Here is a 19,920-nt window from a genome sequence, read left to right as displayed (position 1 = left end):
CTAAGAGTGAGAACCAGCAAGCCACTCATGAGACATCCATTCCCGTGATCCAAACACCTCACACCAGGCCTCACCTTGAACGTTGGGGATCAGATTTCAACATGAGACTTGGTGGGGTCAGACACACCATATCCAAACCATAGCACCTTCCCAGATTGTACCAGGGTTGGTCTGTGTGACCAATAACAAAAGTGATGGTATATCTCTTTCCTGAGATTTATTTATAAAAGACTGTGGCATCTCTCTTAAGGTTTTTTTTTTTTTTTTTTTTTTTTTTCCTTTCTCTTTCTCATAACTTGCCCTGAGGGATACCAGCTTTTCCTATGGTTAAGAACATTCTGGTAGCCTATGAAGAGGCCCACATGGTGAGGAACAGGGGCATCCAGCCAAAAACTAGTAAGCATGAAGCCTGCCACAGCCATGTGAATGAACTTAGAAGCAGATTCTCCAGACCCAGTTGAACTTTGAGATGACTACAGCGTTGAATGACAGTTGACAGCAATTTCATGAGGGGCCTGAGCTAGAGCCACCCAGCCAAGCCACTTTTGAATTCCTGACCCTCAGAGACTGAGTGAGATAGTAAATGTTTCTTGTAAGCTACCATGTTTTGGGATAATTTGTTACCCAGCAATAACTACTTAATAGACTTTGTAACAAAACTGAAAATGTGGAGTGGTTTTGAAATGAGCTATGGGCTTTGAGGAGTGTTGGTGAGTGCCTGAAGTGCCTTGAAGAAGTGATTAATTGGGCCCGGCACGGTGGCTCATGCCTGTAATCCCAGCACTTTGGGAGGCCTAGTCGGGCAGATCACGAGGTCAGGAGATCGAAACCATCCTGGCTAACACGTTGAAACCCCGTCTCTACTAAAAATACAAAAAAGAAAAAAAAAATTAGCCAGGCGTGGTGGCAGGTGCCTGTAGTCCCAACTACTCAGGCGGCTGAGGCAGGAGAATGGTATGAACCTGGGAGGCAGAGTTTGCAGTGAGCTGAGATCGTGTCACTGCACTCTAGCCTGGGCGACAGAGCGAGACTCCATCTCAAAAAAATAAATAATAAAAAAAAAGTAGTGATTAGTTGGAGCCTCATGGTATTCGGTAAGACTGCAAGTGAGGTTTCCCAAAGAAGTTAGGTAAGTGTTACTGGAAACTGGAGGGAAGATCCCTCTTATGTAGTTGCAGAAAGTTTAGCAACACTGTTGCCTACAGTTATGTGGAAAGTTGAAAATGTACTTTGCAAATGAACTGGGTAAGCTAGCTGAAGAGATTTCCACCCAGAGTGTTTACAGTATGGTGCTTCTTGCTGCTCATAGTAAAATGTGAAAGGAGAGAGAGAAACTAAAGGAAGGATTGTTAAACAAAAAGGTCCTAGGACTTGTTTTGAAAATGCTATCTTTCTGGATAGCAGAGAGTACTAAAATTAAGAAATGACTTCTGAGCAAATATGGCCTAAAGATGAAGCCCAGTGTGAAATAAAATGTTTTTTAAGACCTTAGAAAGATTCAGTCAGACCAAATGCTCTCAATAAAGATTAAGGTTGTGCCTTACACATCCTCTCAAATAGTAGGGCTTCGTGGAAGTGTAAGCCTCTGCCAACTCAGCAGAAGCCAAAGCTACAGAAGGGTTTAACTTGAGATTTGTGGCTATCACTTTTGTTTAATTGAGTAAACCCCAATAAGAGTCACAGGTGACCCCCCCACAAAAAAGTTATAAGTAATTATATATGCAGAAACATTGTTAGCTTGGACTGACAAGCAGAAAAGCAGTACAAAGTGAAAAGAGACTTTTGTCTCCCCCAAATTTTACTGGCAGGAAGGCTAAAAACAACCATGAAGCCACACACCTTGCTGTTTTTCACCGAAAAGGAGGTATGACTCAGAGGGTGGAACCAGTAGCTCAGAGGGCAGAGCCATAGCCTTGGAGAATTTATTCCCAGCCTGTGAGCCTTAATCAGAAACTTCCAACATTTGCCCTGCTGGATTTCAGAATTACTATGGACCCATTGACTTCTTTGGGGCTCGCATTTACTCACCTTTTTGTACAGGAATGTCTATAGCAGTTATTCCATGCCTATCCCACTATTGTGTATTGAGTGGGTAGAGGGGAGGTAACTTGTCTATAGTTTCACAGGTTAGGAGGATTGTACTTAAGGAGCTACACTTAGGGAACGACACCTGAAGAACCTCAGTCACACGTGGATGTGACTTAGATGAGATTCTAGACTTTGAATTGCTGCCATAATGGGATGAGACTTTTGGGGACCTTGGGAGGAGGGTGAGGAGATCTTGTATGTGGGAGGGGTGTGAATCTTTGAGGCCAAAGAGAGGTCTGTGTTGGCCAGCTTCCAAGATGGCCCCCAGTGGTCCCTGTCTCCTGGTATTTATGTTCTTGTGAAGCCCCTTCCCACACTGAACCAGGATTAGTCTGTATGACTGGTAGCATATGCAGAAGGGATGGTATATCACTTCCAGGATTAGGTTATAAAAAAGACTGTAGCTTCCATCTTGTGTGCTCATGCTCCCACCTCCCCTCCATGTGTCGTTACATGTTTTGGGGAAACTGGTTGCTGTATGGTGAGAACACTCAGGTAGCCTGTGGAGATGAGGGATGTTTCAAACTTACAGAAAGTTGCAAGAAGAAGAATAGTACAAGAACACCTCTATACTTTCCAACCAGATTCACTTATTGTTAAGCTTTTATCCCATTTACTTTATCATTTGCTGGTGTCTCTCTCACTCTTTCTCCTTCCCTCTCTCCCTTTCCCTCTCTTCCTCTATCTCCTCTCTCTCTCCCTCTTCCCCTTTCTCCCCCAGCACACACATATAAAATATATGCACGTAATTTTACATTATTTTAAGTTTTAATTTCTTAACTTTTCTTTCTTTCTTTTCTAACTTTTTTGAGACAGGGTCTCACTTTGTTGTCCAGGCTGGAGTGCAGTGTCACAGTCATGGCTCACTGAAGCCTCGACTTCCCAGACTGAAGTGATCCTCCCACTTTAGCCTCCCTAAGTGCTGGGATTACAGGTGTGAGCCACCACACCTGGCCATAATTTTTTAATGAGCTATTCCAAATTATATTCCAAATTTCATGTCCCTTTACTCCTAAGCACTTCAGTTCTTCACTAAGAATAGGGATATTCTATTACATCAATGGAGTTCAGTTATCAATTTGAGTAAATTTAATATTGATACAATACTTTGATATAATCTACCATCTGTATTCCACTTTTGTTAGCTGACCTTTTAATGTCATTTTTCTTCTCTCTGGGATAGGATCCATTCTAGGATTGGTATTTTATTTAGTCACTGGAATGTTAATATAGCCGTTTTTTGTTTTCATTATATTGGCATTTTTGAAGAATACCTTCTGCCTCTCTATCCATATCCCTTTCCCCCTTTTTAAAGAGAACGATTCTCATTTTAGGTTCTCTGATGTTTTCTCATGTTTAGTTCTAGGTTATGAATTCTTCCTGGCTGGATACTGCATAGGTGTCCTCAGAGTATCTCATCTGAAGGCACGTGATGTCTGTCTGCCCCTTATTAGTGATATGAATTTGTGTCACCTGGTCAAGGTATTGTCAAGCTTTTCCACTGTGTTAGTTTCCTGGGGCTGCCATAACAGATTACCATACACTTGGTGGCGTAAAACAATGGAAATTTATTTTCTCACAGTTATGAAGGCCAGAAGTCTGAAATTGGTATCACTGGGCTGAAATCAAGGTGTTGGCAGGGATGCTCTCTTTTCGGAGGAGAGACACTGTTCCTTGCCTCTTTCAGCTTTTCGTAGCTGCCTATGTTCTTTGGCTTGTGGCAGCATTACTTTAGTCTTCAGGGTCCTCAACTTCAAACCTCCCTCTGTTCCATCTTCATATTTCCCTCTTTGTGAAATTTCCCTCGACTCTCTTATAAGGACACTTGTGAAGCATTTAGTGCCCATCCAGATAATCCAGGATAATATCCCCATCTCGAGATCCTTCATCATATCTGCAAAGACTCTCTAAATAAGGTAACATTTACAGGTTCCAGGGATTAGCTTTAGGGAACCATTTTTCAGACTACTACACAATGTATATTCATTTTTTTTCTTTCTTGAAGCTAATAAGTAACCTTTGGGTAGATATTTGTAAGATCATGAAAACAAAATTATCCCCTGGATTTAGCATCCATTGATGATTCTTGCCTGACTCAATGTTTATATAATAGTTACAAAATAATGATTTTCCAATTCCTGTACCTCTCCGCCTTTGCTGTTACCCTTCCTTCTCCCTTTATCTGTGTCTGTTTGTTTATGCATCTACGTTTCTCTGTGTATCTATACAGCTGTGTATCTGTGTCTGTATATCTATATATTGTATCCATGAATCTGTCCATCTATCCCTAATTGATCTGGACTCACATATCTTTTTTTTCTAGTAGTTTAGAATTCATTAATACATTTAATTATTTTGATTCACAAATTGTCCCAGCTTTGATCAGTAGGAGCCCTTTTAAGCTGGATTCTGTGTCCTTGTAACTTCCTCTCATCCTATTTTCTTTTTTTTTTTATTTCAGCACTTGTTATTTTTAGGCATAACAAGATGTTCAGTGCTCATCTTGAATTTATTCTGCTCCTGCCCTGAAATCTACCATTTCTTCAAGGAACCCTAGTTGCTTTTTGTGGATAATGGTGTTAAAGACTATGCTGCTTCTCAGTTTATTGTATTTTAGCTCCACATCCATCCTTCATTGCTTTGTCAGATCTCCTTTTCCAGCTGGTATGGATGAGCTTAGTCAGTAGAAGGTGTTGCAAGGACACTGTAGGAAGTAGGGTTTTGGTGTGCTTCCGTTCCTATTTGCTCTGTGCTGCCAGTGGCATGTGTGGGATGCCTAGTGGTACTCATCCCCTAGGAAATTTTGTTGTCAGTTACTGCCTGCAGCTCCTTGCCTTCCAGCCTGGATCTGCTGGCACCACAACAGAGCTTCCTGCTTGCCAGTCTCGGCCTGTAGTTCCTTGCCCATGAAGTTTGACCCTCCTACTATCATATTAGAACAGCTATGTCAGGGACAACCAGTGGGTTACAGCCACATTGCCTCCAATGAGATCTGAATTCCAGCCTTGGCAAGGGGGCACCTCTTTCAGGTATTTCCTTTGGTTTTCCTCCTCAACCTAGGCATTCCTAAGAGTTGTCTTTTATTTCTTCTTAGTAGTTAATTCTGGGTAAATAGTTAATAATTCTTTATAAGACTCCCTATTTAAATTGCTGTATGGATTTCATTTTCTGTCCAGACCCTGGCTGCTACAGAGATCACTATCTGGACAGTAGGTATGCTTCTTGCAACTTACATCTAAGCTTTTTTCAACAGCCAGAGATAGGAAATGTAATACATTTATCTATATGCATAGGTATAATGCACACATTTATACATACCTCTAATCATTTGCAAACCTGCATATATATATGTATATGTGCACGTGTATTATATGGATATACATATATTTTAGAATTGTTTATAATACCTTTAGTGAAACAAAATTTTATATGTTCAATTATATATTTAGTTCTCTTTGTACTCTCCTCCCACCTCCTGGTTTTGGGTTTCTGGTCTTGACTAGAAATGTCTCCTAATGCCTACATGTTTTACAAGATGATTATTATAGTACTAGTTAAAAAAAAGTTTAAAAAATAATTCTTGAGGAATTTATATTTGAACAGGATGTCAGATGATGTTTCACTTTACCTTTTTTTTTACGGATGAAATGGACTTATAAGATCACTTGTTAGATAACCCACCTTTTTCTCAATGAAGTTGAATTATTATCTTTGTTATGTATAGACTTCATGTGAGTTTTCACTAATTAAGGATTTTCTCTTTTGTGGCATTTATTTGTCTATTCTTATATAAATACCTATGTCTATATCACATTGATTTTTATGCAGCGGCTTTACAGAGTATGTTCTGATAGCTAATACCAGCTATATTTCTTATCAACATTGGGGAAATTATTGCCTTTCAAGATCAGCCTGGAGTTCCTGGGGCTCTTACAGTGATAATTCTTGGTTCTAAGAGGCTGTGCCAGTTATCCCTTTATTGCTTCTTAGCGTCAAATCTCTTTCTTCATTTCCTGCTTGGTTAAGGGGTAGGATTCTTTCAGTATTTTTTCTTTATGGTGAATACACTGTTAAGCTTAGCAGTGGAGGGCACTCCATTTCAGGAGTATAGGGGGCTTGTCTTCCTTCTTCCGGTATCCTATGGATTTTGTTTTTTCTTGCTCTTTTTGCATTGTTGCCAGAGCCATTCTGCCTTGGCCACACAATCTCTTGATAAGCTTGCAGGCTCAGCCAGTTTGGTGATCACCTAGCTAAGGACACCAAGATGCCGCAGTCCTATTGGAGACTGAGTTTCTAACTCTCTGACTCCTTCTGTGTACCCGGAATTTGTCTGTGTATCTGCCCCTCAGCTTTGGCCTGCTAGCACCCTGCAGAGTTGTTTCCTGTGTCCCTTGTTCCCCCTCCCTGCCAACACATTTTGGACTCTAGACCTGGTTGCCCTCCTGGAGAGTACACTCCTAATAACCCCCTCTCCTTCTACAGGCCTGTCTGCTAGCCTTGGCCTGCTTTAACCCCAGAAAGTTGTTTCCTGTGGTCTTCCCACTGCAGATGCTAGGTACCCCAGGACTTGCATTACCTTGCTGGTGAGTTGGTTCCTCATACCATGACTGTGTGCTCACCTGTCAGCCTTGGCATGCTTAAATTCTGGAGGAGTCTTTCCTGTTTTTCTGGCAACTGTGGTTCAACGATGGCCCAGGGAACCTAGCAAACTTTTTTTCCATCCAATGGTTTTTTTCCATCCCATGGCTGCAACCACACCTTCTCTACAGAGATCTGAATCCCAGCCTTGGAGAAGAGTTCCCCTTTCTAAGTTGTTCCTTCTTTGGGTATTCTCCCTCACCCTAGGATATTCTTCAGAGTTCTCTTTTTACCTTTATTGTTACTCCACTCTCATGGCTAATAATTTTTTTTTTTTTGAGATGGAGTCTTGCTCTCTTGCCCAGGCTGGAGTGCAGTGGTGTGATCATGGCTCACTGCAGCCTCCACCTCCGGGTTCAAGCGATTCTCCGGCTTCAGCCTCTCGAATAGCTGGGATTACAGGCTACCATGCCCAACTAATTTTTGTATTTTTAATAGAGACGGGGTTTCGCCATGTTGCTCAGGCTGGTCTCGAACTCCTGAGCACAAAGTGATCTGTCCGCCTCAGCCTCCCAAAGTGCTGTGCTGGTATTACAGGCATGAGCCACTGCGCCTGGCCTCATGGCTAATTTTTTTTATATTAAACTTTTCCCTGTTCAAATTACTGTGTGGCTTCTGTCTCTTGATTGAACCCTATATTGATACTCTGATTTAGGAAGAGTTCTGAATGATCTGAAGTAATTCTGAATGACCTGTTTCCATTGGCTGGTAGTCTACATGGAACAGGGGTTTCTCCAGGCTGATTATAGGATTACCGTATTCACTGAACTTGACACTTGCTTCCTCAGTACGTTTTACATTTCACTCCTACTTGAGATTTGGGGACAAGATATAGAGAATCTCACATAGTATAGCAACATCAGTGGCATTTGTGCCAGAATGAAGTGATCATCAAAAGCTTATTGCTACTATTCTTTAATTTTAACAAATATTTAATAGTAACAATTTATGATTTTTTAATATCTTGAGATATATGTAATAGAGGTAACTTGGGCACATAATAAAAAGAAAAGCATTTTTATTTTCTTATGTGAAAGCAATTGAGGGATGTGGGCAACAGGTCAATAGCAATAGAACCATTAGTTCTGATGATGGGTCTTCAATCCATTCTGTTCCCCTACCAAGCATTTGGGAGTTCATGAACTCTTACCGTTGTAGGCTGTTAGCATGTGACTGCCTGCTTTTGGCCTTTGATCTTATATTCCATGGTGCTTCACATTTCTGTTGTTTTCTCTTTACAGTTACTATTCAATATCAATGGTTCCTTACTTTTTTTCTTGATACCTTTCCCATTTAAAGATGTATGTGTGTGCCCTTTCCCATTGCAACTACTACCTCTTTTGACCACCATTTTGCTGTTCGTTTTTTTTTTTTAAGATGGAGTTTTGCCCTTGTCACCCAGGCGGGAGTGCAGTGGTGCAATCTTGGCTCACTGCAACCTCCGCCTCCCAGGTTCAAGCGGTTCTCCTGTCTCAGCCTCCCGAGTAGCTGGGAATACAGGCATGTGCCACCACACCTGGCTAATTTTTGTATTTTTAGCAGAGACGGGGTTTCACCATGTTGGCCAGGCTGGTCTCGAACTCCTGACCTCAGGTGATCCACCTGCCTCAGCCTCCCAAAGTGCTGGGATTACAGGCGTGAGCCACCGCGCCCGGCCCCATTTTGCTGTTAAAGTGCCTGGCAAGCATGTTTACATGCCAAAAATCTATTACCTCATGCTTTTATTTTGCTCAACTTATTTTTCAAGTATTTATATGTCAGGCGCGGTCCTACATGCTGAAGATACACTCATAAGACTGAAGCAGTCTCTGGATCATGTAGCTATTAATAATCTTCTTTGACTAATTTCAGTCCAGCTATCAATTATCTAGAAATTTTATGGGCATATTTAATTCAAGAAGCTTTCTAAAAATTGGCACTGAGGATATCATGATGCAGACAGCCCCTCTAAGAAACTTAGAGTCTTATGGTTGAAGAAGTGAGCATTAGGATCCAGAGTTGAGAAAGAGAACTGTTTCAGGATGTGGTATCCTCACCATCAAGTTTTTAAGACTTGTGGCACTCTAAATATGAAGATGAAGATAATTTTAAGAAGTCATCAGTCTGAGAAGTTTTAAGAATCATGCTTCTAAACCTACAGCCAGTATTTTTTCTTGTGTTCTAAAAGTAAGAACCCTGCCTTGCCCTTTAATTATAATTTTCTCTCTTTCTCTTTGATTCCTTGACAAGACCCTAAGCTGCATGATCCAGAGACTGCTTTGGTGTTATGAATGTATCTTCAGCATGTAGGACTGTGCCTGACATATAAAGAAGTTGAGCAAAATAAAAGTATGAGTTAAGATTTAAAAGGTAGAGTAGTTATAGGTGATGATGTCATCAAAAGTCAATCCCAAAGCCAAAATTAAAATGTTTGATTATACCTAGTATGGAGCAATAGATATACAACAGGAAGAGTATAAATTCATACAGTTTCTTTGGAGGGCAATTTGAAATAAACCTTTTCTATTCTGTTTTTAATTAATTTTTCTACACATCTATTCTCATGTCTACATGGGAGATATATATCAATGACTATTAGATGTTTTGGTCTTAGATTCTTCTTTATATTCTTAAAAATTATTGAAGACTTCAAAGGACTGTTGTTTATGTAGGTTTTAGCTATTAATATTTACCATACTAGAAATTTTAGAAATTGTATTAAATAAAAATAAAAAATACACTACATGTTAACATAAAAGGATGTTTTTATGAAAAATGATTCTTCCAAAGCAAAAAAGAAATAGCAAGAAGAGTGGTGTTGGTTTATGTTTTTACAAATCTCTAATGTCTGGCTTAAGAGGAGATAGCTGGATTCTTATAGCTGTTTCTGTATTCAGCCTGTTGAGATATGTTATTTTGGTTGAAGTACATGAGTAAAATTCAGGGTCACAAAGATAATGCAGTTGAAAAAGGGAGGAGTGTTTTTTTTTTTTGAGATGGAGTCTCGCTCTGTTGTCCAGGCTGGAGTGTAGTGGCGTGATCTCGGCTTACTGCAAGCTCTGCCTCCTGGATTCATGCCATTCTCCTGCCTCAGCCTCCCGAGTAACTGGGACTACAGGTGCCAGCCACCACGCCCAGCTAATTTTTTTTTGTATTTTTAGTAGAGACGGAGTTTCACCATGTTAGCCAGGATGATCTCGATCTCCTGACCTCGTGATCTGCCTGTCTCAGCCTCCCAAAATCCCCTCAGCTGGGATTACAGGGGTGAGCCACCGCGCCCGGCCTGGGAGGAGTGTTTTAATACCTTTTTCAGATAATTAAAGGTATTCTTTGATACACCAAAACTTGATGTGTGGTAATTTCATAAAGGCTAGTTGCATTGTGGAATCAGAACCCTATAAATGAACCTTTTGTACTTTGTTACATTACAATCCGTTGGTCTGTCTTAGATTTGAATATATCTTTTACCTGGGCATGAGTTTGTAACACCATGTATTGGTCATTTGAAAAATATTGGTTTCCTGAATTATGCAGATTTTGTAAACACTTACCCATTTTATTATACAGTGTTAAAAATCATTAATATCATCACAGATTTCTAAGGAAAAAATTTTAAAGTATTGGGAAGCTGTCATGCCTCTCTTGGTTTCTTTAATCTAGAATAGTTCTTATTTTTTTCTTTTTGATTTTTCATAACACTGACATTTTTAAAGAACGTAGAACAGTAGTTTTGCCAGTTTCACAAGCTATATCTGTCTGATTGTTTTCTCATGAATAGATCATTGTTTGTTGTTTGTTTTCTTCTATCTGTCATCAGAGTATGACTTCCTGTGAGAGAGAGACAGGCAGCTCCCAATAGCTAAGAACTGGCCAGGCACTATATTGGTTTGACCTTGGTGTTTCTTAGAGTTGGCCTGGAATTCACAATTAGGCTGTGTTGTTCTCGTATTGAACAAAAACAATTCCATAGAACATGAACATTAGACAAGATCACTCCATGTCCTTGGATGACAACAAAAACAAGACCATCCTGTAGTCATATCTGAACACAGACAAAAACATAAACATTGTTCAGGTCACAAAAATGATCAAATATCCTCATTGTGGTTACAATGAATGACTACTGCTTCTTTATAAATCATAACCTTAGCCTTGCTTTATTTTTCCTGCTTCATAGTAAGATACATTAAAAAATCATAGAATCATAGAATTAGAATTGAGAGAATCATAGAATTACCTCCACTTCCTGACAGCATCCAATCCAGGGCAGAACCCCACTTCCTTGAACCCTTCCCTAACACAAGCCAAAGCCCTGTAAGTCCTTTCTGATACCCTCTTGGTGAAATGCCCCAGTGTTCCCAATGGTATGTATTCTCCTTAGTTGTAAAAAGTAATAAATTCAGCTTGTTTAACTACAAGTGTGTTCCTGGTGCTGTTTGGCTAGAGAGAATTTAATCCAGAGAATCTTGACCTCTCTCTTTCTTTTTACTCTGTGAATGAACTTTTGATATAGTTAAGAATCATCAGCATTAAGCTTTTCTAGATAATTTCATACTGGTCAAGGATAAGTTTTAGTTCCATGAACTAGCTTTTGATGACTAACATGCATTTTAAAAAAGTTGTAAACTCTGCTATTTAGGAGTTCTTCTAAATAATAAAAACAACATAGGGAAGATTCCAAAGACAGCTTATAAATCAAACAGAGAGGCTTTATTTTTAGTGAGTAATGAGCTTAGTTAGAATGTTTGGATTTAATTCCCTCCCCTCTACAGCTTTTAATAACCATTGTTGGGTGATTGGGAGTGGGAGAGTGTCTTATATATATTATACACACACAGAAATATATAGGTATACCTCAGAGATATTGCAGATTTGGTTTCAGACCATCGCAATAAAGTGAGTCACACAGAATATTTTGGTTTCCTAGTACATATAAAAGTTGTGTTTATACTGTACTGTAGTCTATTGAGTGTGCAGTAGCACTATGTCTTAAAAAAGTACGTACCTTAATTAAGAAATACTATATTGCTAAAAATGCTAATTTTCATCTGAGCCTTCAGTATGTGGTAGTCTTTTTGCTCATGGTGCGTCTTGTCTCCATATTGATGGCTGCCAACTGATCAGGGTGGTGGTTGCTGAAAGTTGGGGTAGTTGTGGCAATTTCTTAAAATAAGACAACGATGAGATTTGCTGTATCCATTGACTCTTCCTTTCACAAAAGATTTCTCTGTAACATGTGATGGTGTTTGATAGCATTTTACCTACAGTAGAACTTCTTTCAGAATTGGAGTCAGTCCTCTCAAATCCTGTGACTGCTTTATCAACTAAGTGTATGTGACATTCAGAATCCTTTGTTGTCATTTCAACAGTGTTCACAGCATCTTCACCAGGAGTAGACTCCTTCTCAAGAAACCACTTTCTCTGCTCGTCCATAAGAAGCAACTCTTTGTTCATTTAACTTTTATCATGAGATTGCAGCAATTCAGTCACATCTTCAGGCTCCTCTTCCAGTTTTCATTCTCTTGCTATTTCTACCACATCTGCAGTTACTTCCTCCACTGAAGTCTTGAACCCCTCAAAGTCATCCATGAGGGTTACAATCAGCTTCTAAAATCTTATTAATGTTGGCTGGGCATGGTGGCTCATGCCTATAGTCCCAACACTTTGGGAGGGCAGGGTGGGTGGATCACTTGAGGTCAGGAGTTCGAGACCAGCCTGGCAAACATGGTGAAAAATTAGCCGGACATGGTGGTATCTGCCTATAATTCTAGCTACTCGGGAGGCTGAGGCAGGAGAATTGCTTGAACCCGGGAGGCGGAGGTTGCAGTGATTTGAGATTGCGCTACTGCACTCCAGCCTGGGTGACAGCACGAGACACTGTATCAAAGAAAAAAAAAAAGTTGATAGTTTTACCTTCCCCCAAATGTTGTCATGGCATCTAGGATGGTGAATCCTTTCCAGAAGGTTTTCAACTTATTTTGCTTAGGTCTCTGAGAGGAATCACTTGTATGTCATCTATAGCCTATGAAATGTATTTCTTAAATAAATAATAAATAATAAACCATTGTTGGGTAATTGGGGGTGAGGAAGTGGCTTATATATATTATATACACACAGAAATATATAGGTAAATAAGGAGGATTGAAAGTACAAAATTACTCCTTGATCCCATGGACTGCAGAATTGATGTTGTGTTAGCTGGCATGAAAACATAATTAATCTCCTTGTACATCTCCACCAGAGCTTCGAGTGAACCAGATTCATTGTCAGTGAGCAATAATATTTTGAAAGGGCAGGGCACAGTGGCTCATACCTGTAATTCCAGCACTTTGGGAGGCCAAGGCGGGTGGATCACGAGGTCAGGAGTTCAAGACCAGCCTGGCCAACATGGTGAAACCCCGTCTCTACTAGAAATACAAAAGTTAGCCAGGCATGGTAGTGTGTACCTGTAATCCCGGCTACTCAGGAGGCTGAGACAGGAGAATCACTTGAACCCGGTAGGCGGAGGCTGCAGTGAGCTGAGATCACGCCACTGCACTCCAGCCTGGGACAGAGTGAGACTGTCTCAAAAAAAATTTTTTTGAAAGGAATCTTTTTTTCTGTGCAATAGATCTCAACAGTGGTCTTAAAATATTCAGTAGACCATGCTATTAACAGATGCACTGTCATCGAGGCTTTTTCTGTTGATGGAACACAGGCAGAGTAGATTTAGCCTAATTCTTAAAGGCCCTAGGATTTTCAGAATGGTCAGTAAGCATTGGCTTCAACTTAAAGTCACCAGCTGCATTAGCTTCTAACAGAAGAGTCAGCCTGTGCTTCGAAGTGTGGAAACCAAGCATGACTTCTCCTGTCTAGGTATGAAAGTGTTGGATAGCATTTTCTTCCAAAAGAAGGCTGTTTTATCTCCATTAAAAATCTGTTCTTTAGTGTAGCCATCTTTATCAATGATTTTCGCTAGATCTTCTGTATAACTTGAAGCAGCCTCTACAGATCAGCCCTTGCTGCTTCACCTTGCACTTTTATGTTACGGTGATGGCTTCATTCCTTAAACCTCATGTACCAACCTCTGCTAGCTTCCAACTTTTCTTTTGCAGCTTCTTCACCTCTCTCAGCCTTCATAGAATTAGAGAGTTAGGGCCTTGCTCTGGAGTATGCTTTGGTTTAAGGGAATGTTGGGGCTGGTTTACTTTCTCCATATCAGCGATAAGGCTGCTTCACTTTCTTATCATTCATGTGTTCACTGGAGTAACACTTTTAATTTGTTTCAATAACTTGTTTTTTGTATTCACGACTTGGCTAACTGGTGCAAGAGGCCTAACTTTCAACATTTCTTGGTTTGTGTTATGCCTTCCTTACCGAGTCTTGCTCTGTTTCCGAGGCTGGAGTGTAGTGATGCGATCATGGCTCACTGCAGTCTTGAACTTTGGGACTCAAGCAGTCCTCCCTCCTCAGCCTCCTGAATATCTGGGACTACAGGGGACTACAGGCATACTACAGGCATGTGCCACCATGCCCGGCTAATTTTTTTTTTTTTTTTTTTGTAGAGACGGGGTTTCACCATGTTACTTAGGCTGGTCTCAAACTCCTGGGCTCAACTGATCAGCCCGCCTCAGCCTCTCAGAGTATTGGGATTATAGGTGTAAGCCACTGCACCCTGCCTTATTTCCAGCTTTTGATTTAAAGTGAGACACCTGTAACTCTTCCTTTCACTTGAACACTTAGAGGCCATTGTAGAGGTTAATTGGCGTACTTTCAATATTGTTGTGTCTCAGGGAATACAGAGGCCTGAGGAAAGGGAGATTGGGTACAGCTGGTTGGTGGAGCAGTCAGAACACACTCAACACCTATTAACTAAGTTTGCGTTTTATATTCTTGTGGTTTGTGGTGCCTCAAAACAATGTTATTGTATTGCAAATGCCAGTACCAAAGATTACTGATCATAGATCACTACAACAGATATAATAATAATGAAAAAGTTTGATTGTGACATTTACCAAAATGTGACACAGAGACATAAAGTGAGCACATGCTGTTGGAAAAATGTTGCCACAAATCTTCAATTTGTAAAAAAATGCAGTATCTGTGAAGAGCAGTAAATTGAAATTCAATAAGATGAGGTATATAATATTGCACTGTAAACCTCGGGAAAAATTTGTTTTGCATTTTCTATGTTTCTATGTCTATAATTTTTCTACTCTGTTCACAGGAAAATAAACATTGGTACTACAAATGGAAATTCAAAGCTGTAGTAGGAGAAGCACCTGATTATGATTTCTTATGTTGTTACAGCCTTTCAAGTGAAATTTTGATTATGTTGAAGGATACACAAGTAGAGAATGGTTGCAAGGTTATTGTCTGCCATTAGGATGACTTTTGAATCTTGCTGCTACTTTTTTGAAAATTTTCAAATTAGGTTGTCTTTATTAAATATATTAGTTCTAGAAGTTATTTCATTAAAATTCATCTGTGTTTTTTCATTTATGCTACGAGTACTATTTTTTTCTTTGTAGTAGACTTTACGCAACATTTTATTGTGAAAATTTTCAAGCATATAGACAAGTTGAAAGATGTGGACAGTGACATTTTGCTATATTTTCCTTATCATATATCTTTCCATAATCTGTCTTGTTTTTATGCATTTCAGCATAAAGTGCAGATACCAGTGTCTTTCACCCATACATATTTTAACATATTGTCATTAATAAGAGTTCAGTATTTGTTTACATTTTGTTTAGATAAGTTTACACACAGTTAAATGCACAAATCTTAAGTATCCCATTGTATGTGTGACAAACATATACCTGTATAACCCAAACCCCTATCAAGATATAGGGCATTACAAACACCTAAAAGTTTGCTTCTTGCCCCTTCCCTGTCAATCCCTGCCCTCAAGCTACCCAGAAGGAACTTTTTCTACTATATATTAGTTTTGTACATCCTGGATTTTAAATGGAATCACGCTGTACAAACTTTTCATGTCTGGCTTCCCTCCTGCAGCATGTTTTTGGGATTCATCCATACTGTTGTGTTCATCAGAGGTTCATTCCTTGTTATTGCTGTTTAGTTTAAATGTACCACAGTCTGTTTATCCACTGTTCTGTCAATGGGCACCTGGAATGTTTCCAGTTTGGGGCAATTTTAAGTAAATCTACAATAAAACATCTTTATATGGACATATGTTTCTCTTGGGTAAATACCTAGGATTATAATTTCTGGATCATAAGATAGGTGTATGTTTTATTTTATAAGGAACTAAGAGACTTTCCGAAAGTGCTTGTACATTTGATATTCCCATCAACAACGTATGAAATTTCTGGCTGCTTCACACTCTTACCAACATTGGGCATTATCAGCCTTTTTTAATTTTAGCCATTCTGGGGCATGTGTAATGGTATCTTATTGTGGTTTTAACTTGCAGTTCCTGATGGCTAATAGGCTAAAGATTTTTTCACATGCTTATTAGCTACTCATATATCCTTTTTTTTTTGAAGTATCTGTTTACATCTTTTGTCTATTTTGTGGGGCTGGAGTTCTTTGTATATCTTAGACACCAGTAGTTTGATGTTTTGCAAATGTCTTCTCCCAGTCAGTTGTTTGTCTATTCATGTGTTAATGGTCTCTTAAAAATTTTATTATTATCAGGAAATGGGAAAACATTAGTTTATTTTAGATTCAGCAGGTACATGTGCAGATTTGTTACCTGGTTATATTGTGTGGTGTTGAGATCTGGGCTTCAAATGAACTTACCACCCAAATAATGAATATAGTACCCAATAGATAGTTTCTTAACAGTTATCTCCTTCTTTCCATCCCCGCTTTTGGAGTTCTCAATGTCTGTTGTGCCCATCTCTGTGTCCATGTGTACCCAGTGTTTAGCTCCCACTTACAAGTGAGAACATGTGGTATTTGGTTTTCTGTTCCTGTGTTAATTCACTTAGGATAATGGCCTCCACCTGCATCCATGTTGCTGCAAAGGACATTATTTCATTCTTTTTTATGGCTGTGTAGTATTCCATGGTGTATATGTACCACATTTTCTTTATCCAGTCCACTGTTGATGGGCACCTAGGTTGATTCCATGTCTTTACTGTCGTGAATAGCACTACGATAAACATGAGAGTGTAGGTGTCTTTTTGGTAGAATGATTCGTTTTCCTTTAGGTATATATACCCAGTAATGGGATGGCTGGATCAAATGGTAATTTTAGTTCTTTGAGAAATCTCAAACATGCCTTCCACAGGGGCTGAACTAATTTACACTCCCACCAACAGTTTATGAGCATTCCCTATTCTGTGCAACCTCGCCAGCATCTGTTATTTTTTGACTTTTTAGTAATAGCCATTCTGACTGGCATGAGGTGGTGTCTCATTATGGTTTCGATTTGCATTTTTCTAGTGATCAGTGATGTTGAGCATATTTTCATGTTTGTTGGCTGCTTGTATGTCTTCTTTTGAGAAGAGTCTGTCTGTTCATGTCCTTTGCCCACTTAATGCCATTCTTCTGTTGTTATTCTGAAGTATTTTAGGAACAAAGAACTGAGCATGTTCCTTTATCGCATTTGTTCTGATAATAGGATTCAATGTAATTGAAGCTTATTTAATGCATAACCCTTTATTTTTGGTTGTGCACTACTCTGAAAAAAAGTCTCAATTCATATCTGCTCGTCAAAGTTTAGTGGAATAGAAACAATAAATCAATAGCAGTACAAGAAATGCTTTTGACATTTATTCCATTGCTTAAGTGTTTTACTTTAGCTTAATGGGGAAGATTAAAGCCTCCAATTTTTTTTTGTATTTGTTTCAGATAGAAATAAGATCTTTTTAGGGTACTATTAAATATTAAGAAGACTTCCATTAAGATTTCTCAACAAGTAGTTAATGCATTTAAAGATATTCTCAGGTAGTCTAGTGGGTCAAAGTATAAAATAATGTGTGCATTTTCTAGGTTATTTTTCTAAGCTTTTAGATGTTTACACAATTACTAATATTAATTTATAGGCACTTGAATTTACTTTTTTCTTTAAGCGATAACTATATTGGACTATAATCATAAGCACTGATTCATACTTTCTTATTTAGGCAAAATAAGGAATAATGAGCATTTAATCTAGTTGGCCAGTAGATTTTTTCCTAAGATTAAATCATTTAGATTGTTTTCAAGCCAGAGAATTGGTTTTACCTATTGGGGTTCTTGCAGATTTGTTTCTAGATAATATTAGTGATAGGTAAGCGAGTAGTGTCATTTTAGATTTGGTATTGTTATTGGGAGGGTTGAGTTTAATTGTTGCATTTGAACTGAGAGCATTTGAACTGAGAACTAAGAAAAACAAATGTGGCATAATGGATTATGTTGGGTTTGGTTATTTGTGAGAAAACTCAAGATAGAAGTCCATTTCTTCCTCATGGCAAAAGATTTGGAGGTAGCCTCAAGCGTGGCAGCTGCACAGTGATCTGGAATCCAGGCTCCTGTCTTGTTGCTGTGTCATTTTTTAATGAGATGTAGTCTCGCTATGTTGCCCAGGCTGAGTTGAACTCCTGGGCTCAAGTGATCCTTCTGGCCTCAGCCTCCTGAGAAGCTAGGATTATAGGTTTGCGCCACTGTACCCTGTTTGTGTCATTTTTAACCTTCCACTTCTTGGTTCTTCTTGAAAGGGGGAACGGACAAAGAAGAAAGGGAGAGAGAGGTTGTACGTCATTTGTCTTTTAAAAAGATTTCTGGGAAGCTACAGTATAATTTGTTTATATGCTATTTGCCGGAACTTAGTTTATATCTATGCCTAACTGCAAAGCAAGCTGGCAATTACAATTTTTTTTTTCCTGGGCTGTCATGTACTCATTTGAATAAAAATTGAGGAAGAAAGCAAGAACAAATATTTGGATAGCAGTGGACAGCCTATTCCATAGTAAGTAAAGCAGTATACAGAATGTTAGGAATCCTCTAATTGACTGCTTGCTACTTGCCTGCTGACCTTTATTTGGTCCTAGGCTCTATCAAGATACTGATAAAAGTTATAGACCCTATCCTTAGAAAAATGCACCTGTGTATATATATGCATGGAATTCTGTGGGATTATTGTCTCTGGAGCCCATCCATGAACCATTGCCTAAGAGGTTGTGTATGGATCCACTGTTAAGATTTCCTGTTATAGGCTGGGTACGGTGGCTCATGCCTGCAATACAGTCCCAGCACTTTGGGAGGCCTAGATGGGAGGATCACTTGCATCCAGGAATTCGACATTAGCCTGGGCAGCGTAGTGAGACCCTCTCTCTACAAAATAATTAGCTGACTGTGGTGGCACGTGCCTGTAGTCCCAGCTTCTTGGGAGGCTGAAGTGGGAGGATTGCTTGAGCCTGGGAGGTTGAGGCTGCAGTGAGGTTGTGATCACTCTGGGTGACAGAGTGAGACCCTGTCTCAAAAAAAAAAAAAAAGATTATCTGTGATAATGTTTCACTGTAAGACATTTATTTATTTATTTTGACATGGCTTTTAAAAGTTTTTGTTATTCACTCACACAGTCAATGAAAGCTTGCTAGCATGCTCTGTATTTTACTCAGTATGATAGAACTTGAAGATTCAAAGAACCATGATATTCTATTAAGTGCTTACTATGTGCCTTGCATGAAACTGGGAACCTTAAGTACATTATTCATTTCCTACATTTTAAAAATGAGGAAATAATCTGCCTAAGATTTTATAGCTAGTGAATGATAGAGGTAATATTTGAACTCAGGTCCTTTTAGTTATCGTGAAATAGACACTTCACCATAAGCATGAGACACACTGGGCAGAGGGTATTTTAGTGGTTCAGTTTCACTTGCCAGTCATATAGGCACTTGCCTTGCCTATATAACTAGGAATCTCTTTGTGCCTCAGTTTTCTGTTAATACTCTGCAAAGGCACTTAAAATGTTTGTGTGGTGATGCTACTTTTCTGATTTTGTATTTTTTTATTGCAATCAGTATGATACATGCCATATGATAAATGTCAACTGGTAATCTAATCTAAGAGTACTACAAAATGATCATATTTTGAAAATGTCTTATCAGCATTCAAATTTTATGTATCATTTAAAAATTCTATGGAAAGCACCTTTTGATCACCTTGTAAAGCAGAACTCACTGGTGCCATATGTGTGTTCTTTTTTCTCACAAGCATGCTGTTATGTACGCTGACAGCATCACACGTGGAATTTAGCATAGAAGCTTTTTGCTTCAA

At 39.1% G+C, this 19,920-nt stretch overlaps 1 protein-coding gene across 38 annotated transcripts in view; it reads left to right on the top strand.

Moving 5' to 3' along the window:
- Positions 1 to 19,920, top strand: part of RPS6KC1 (ribosomal protein S6 kinase C1) — a 213,609-nt gene that overhangs the window by 26,335 nt on the left and 167,354 nt on the right. The gene's annotated exons all lie outside the window — the stretch shown is intronic.

Source organism: Pan troglodytes, chromosome 1 (assembly GCF_028858775.2).
Source record: "Pan troglodytes isolate AG18354 chromosome 1, NHGRI_mPanTro3-v2.0_pri, whole genome shotgun sequence".
In the NCBI taxonomy this organism is placed as follows: domain Eukaryota; kingdom Metazoa; phylum Chordata; class Mammalia; order Primates; family Hominidae; genus Pan; species Pan troglodytes.
The sequence above is the reverse complement of the archived record's forward strand: the minus strand, read 5'-3'. Positions and strand labels throughout refer to the sequence as shown.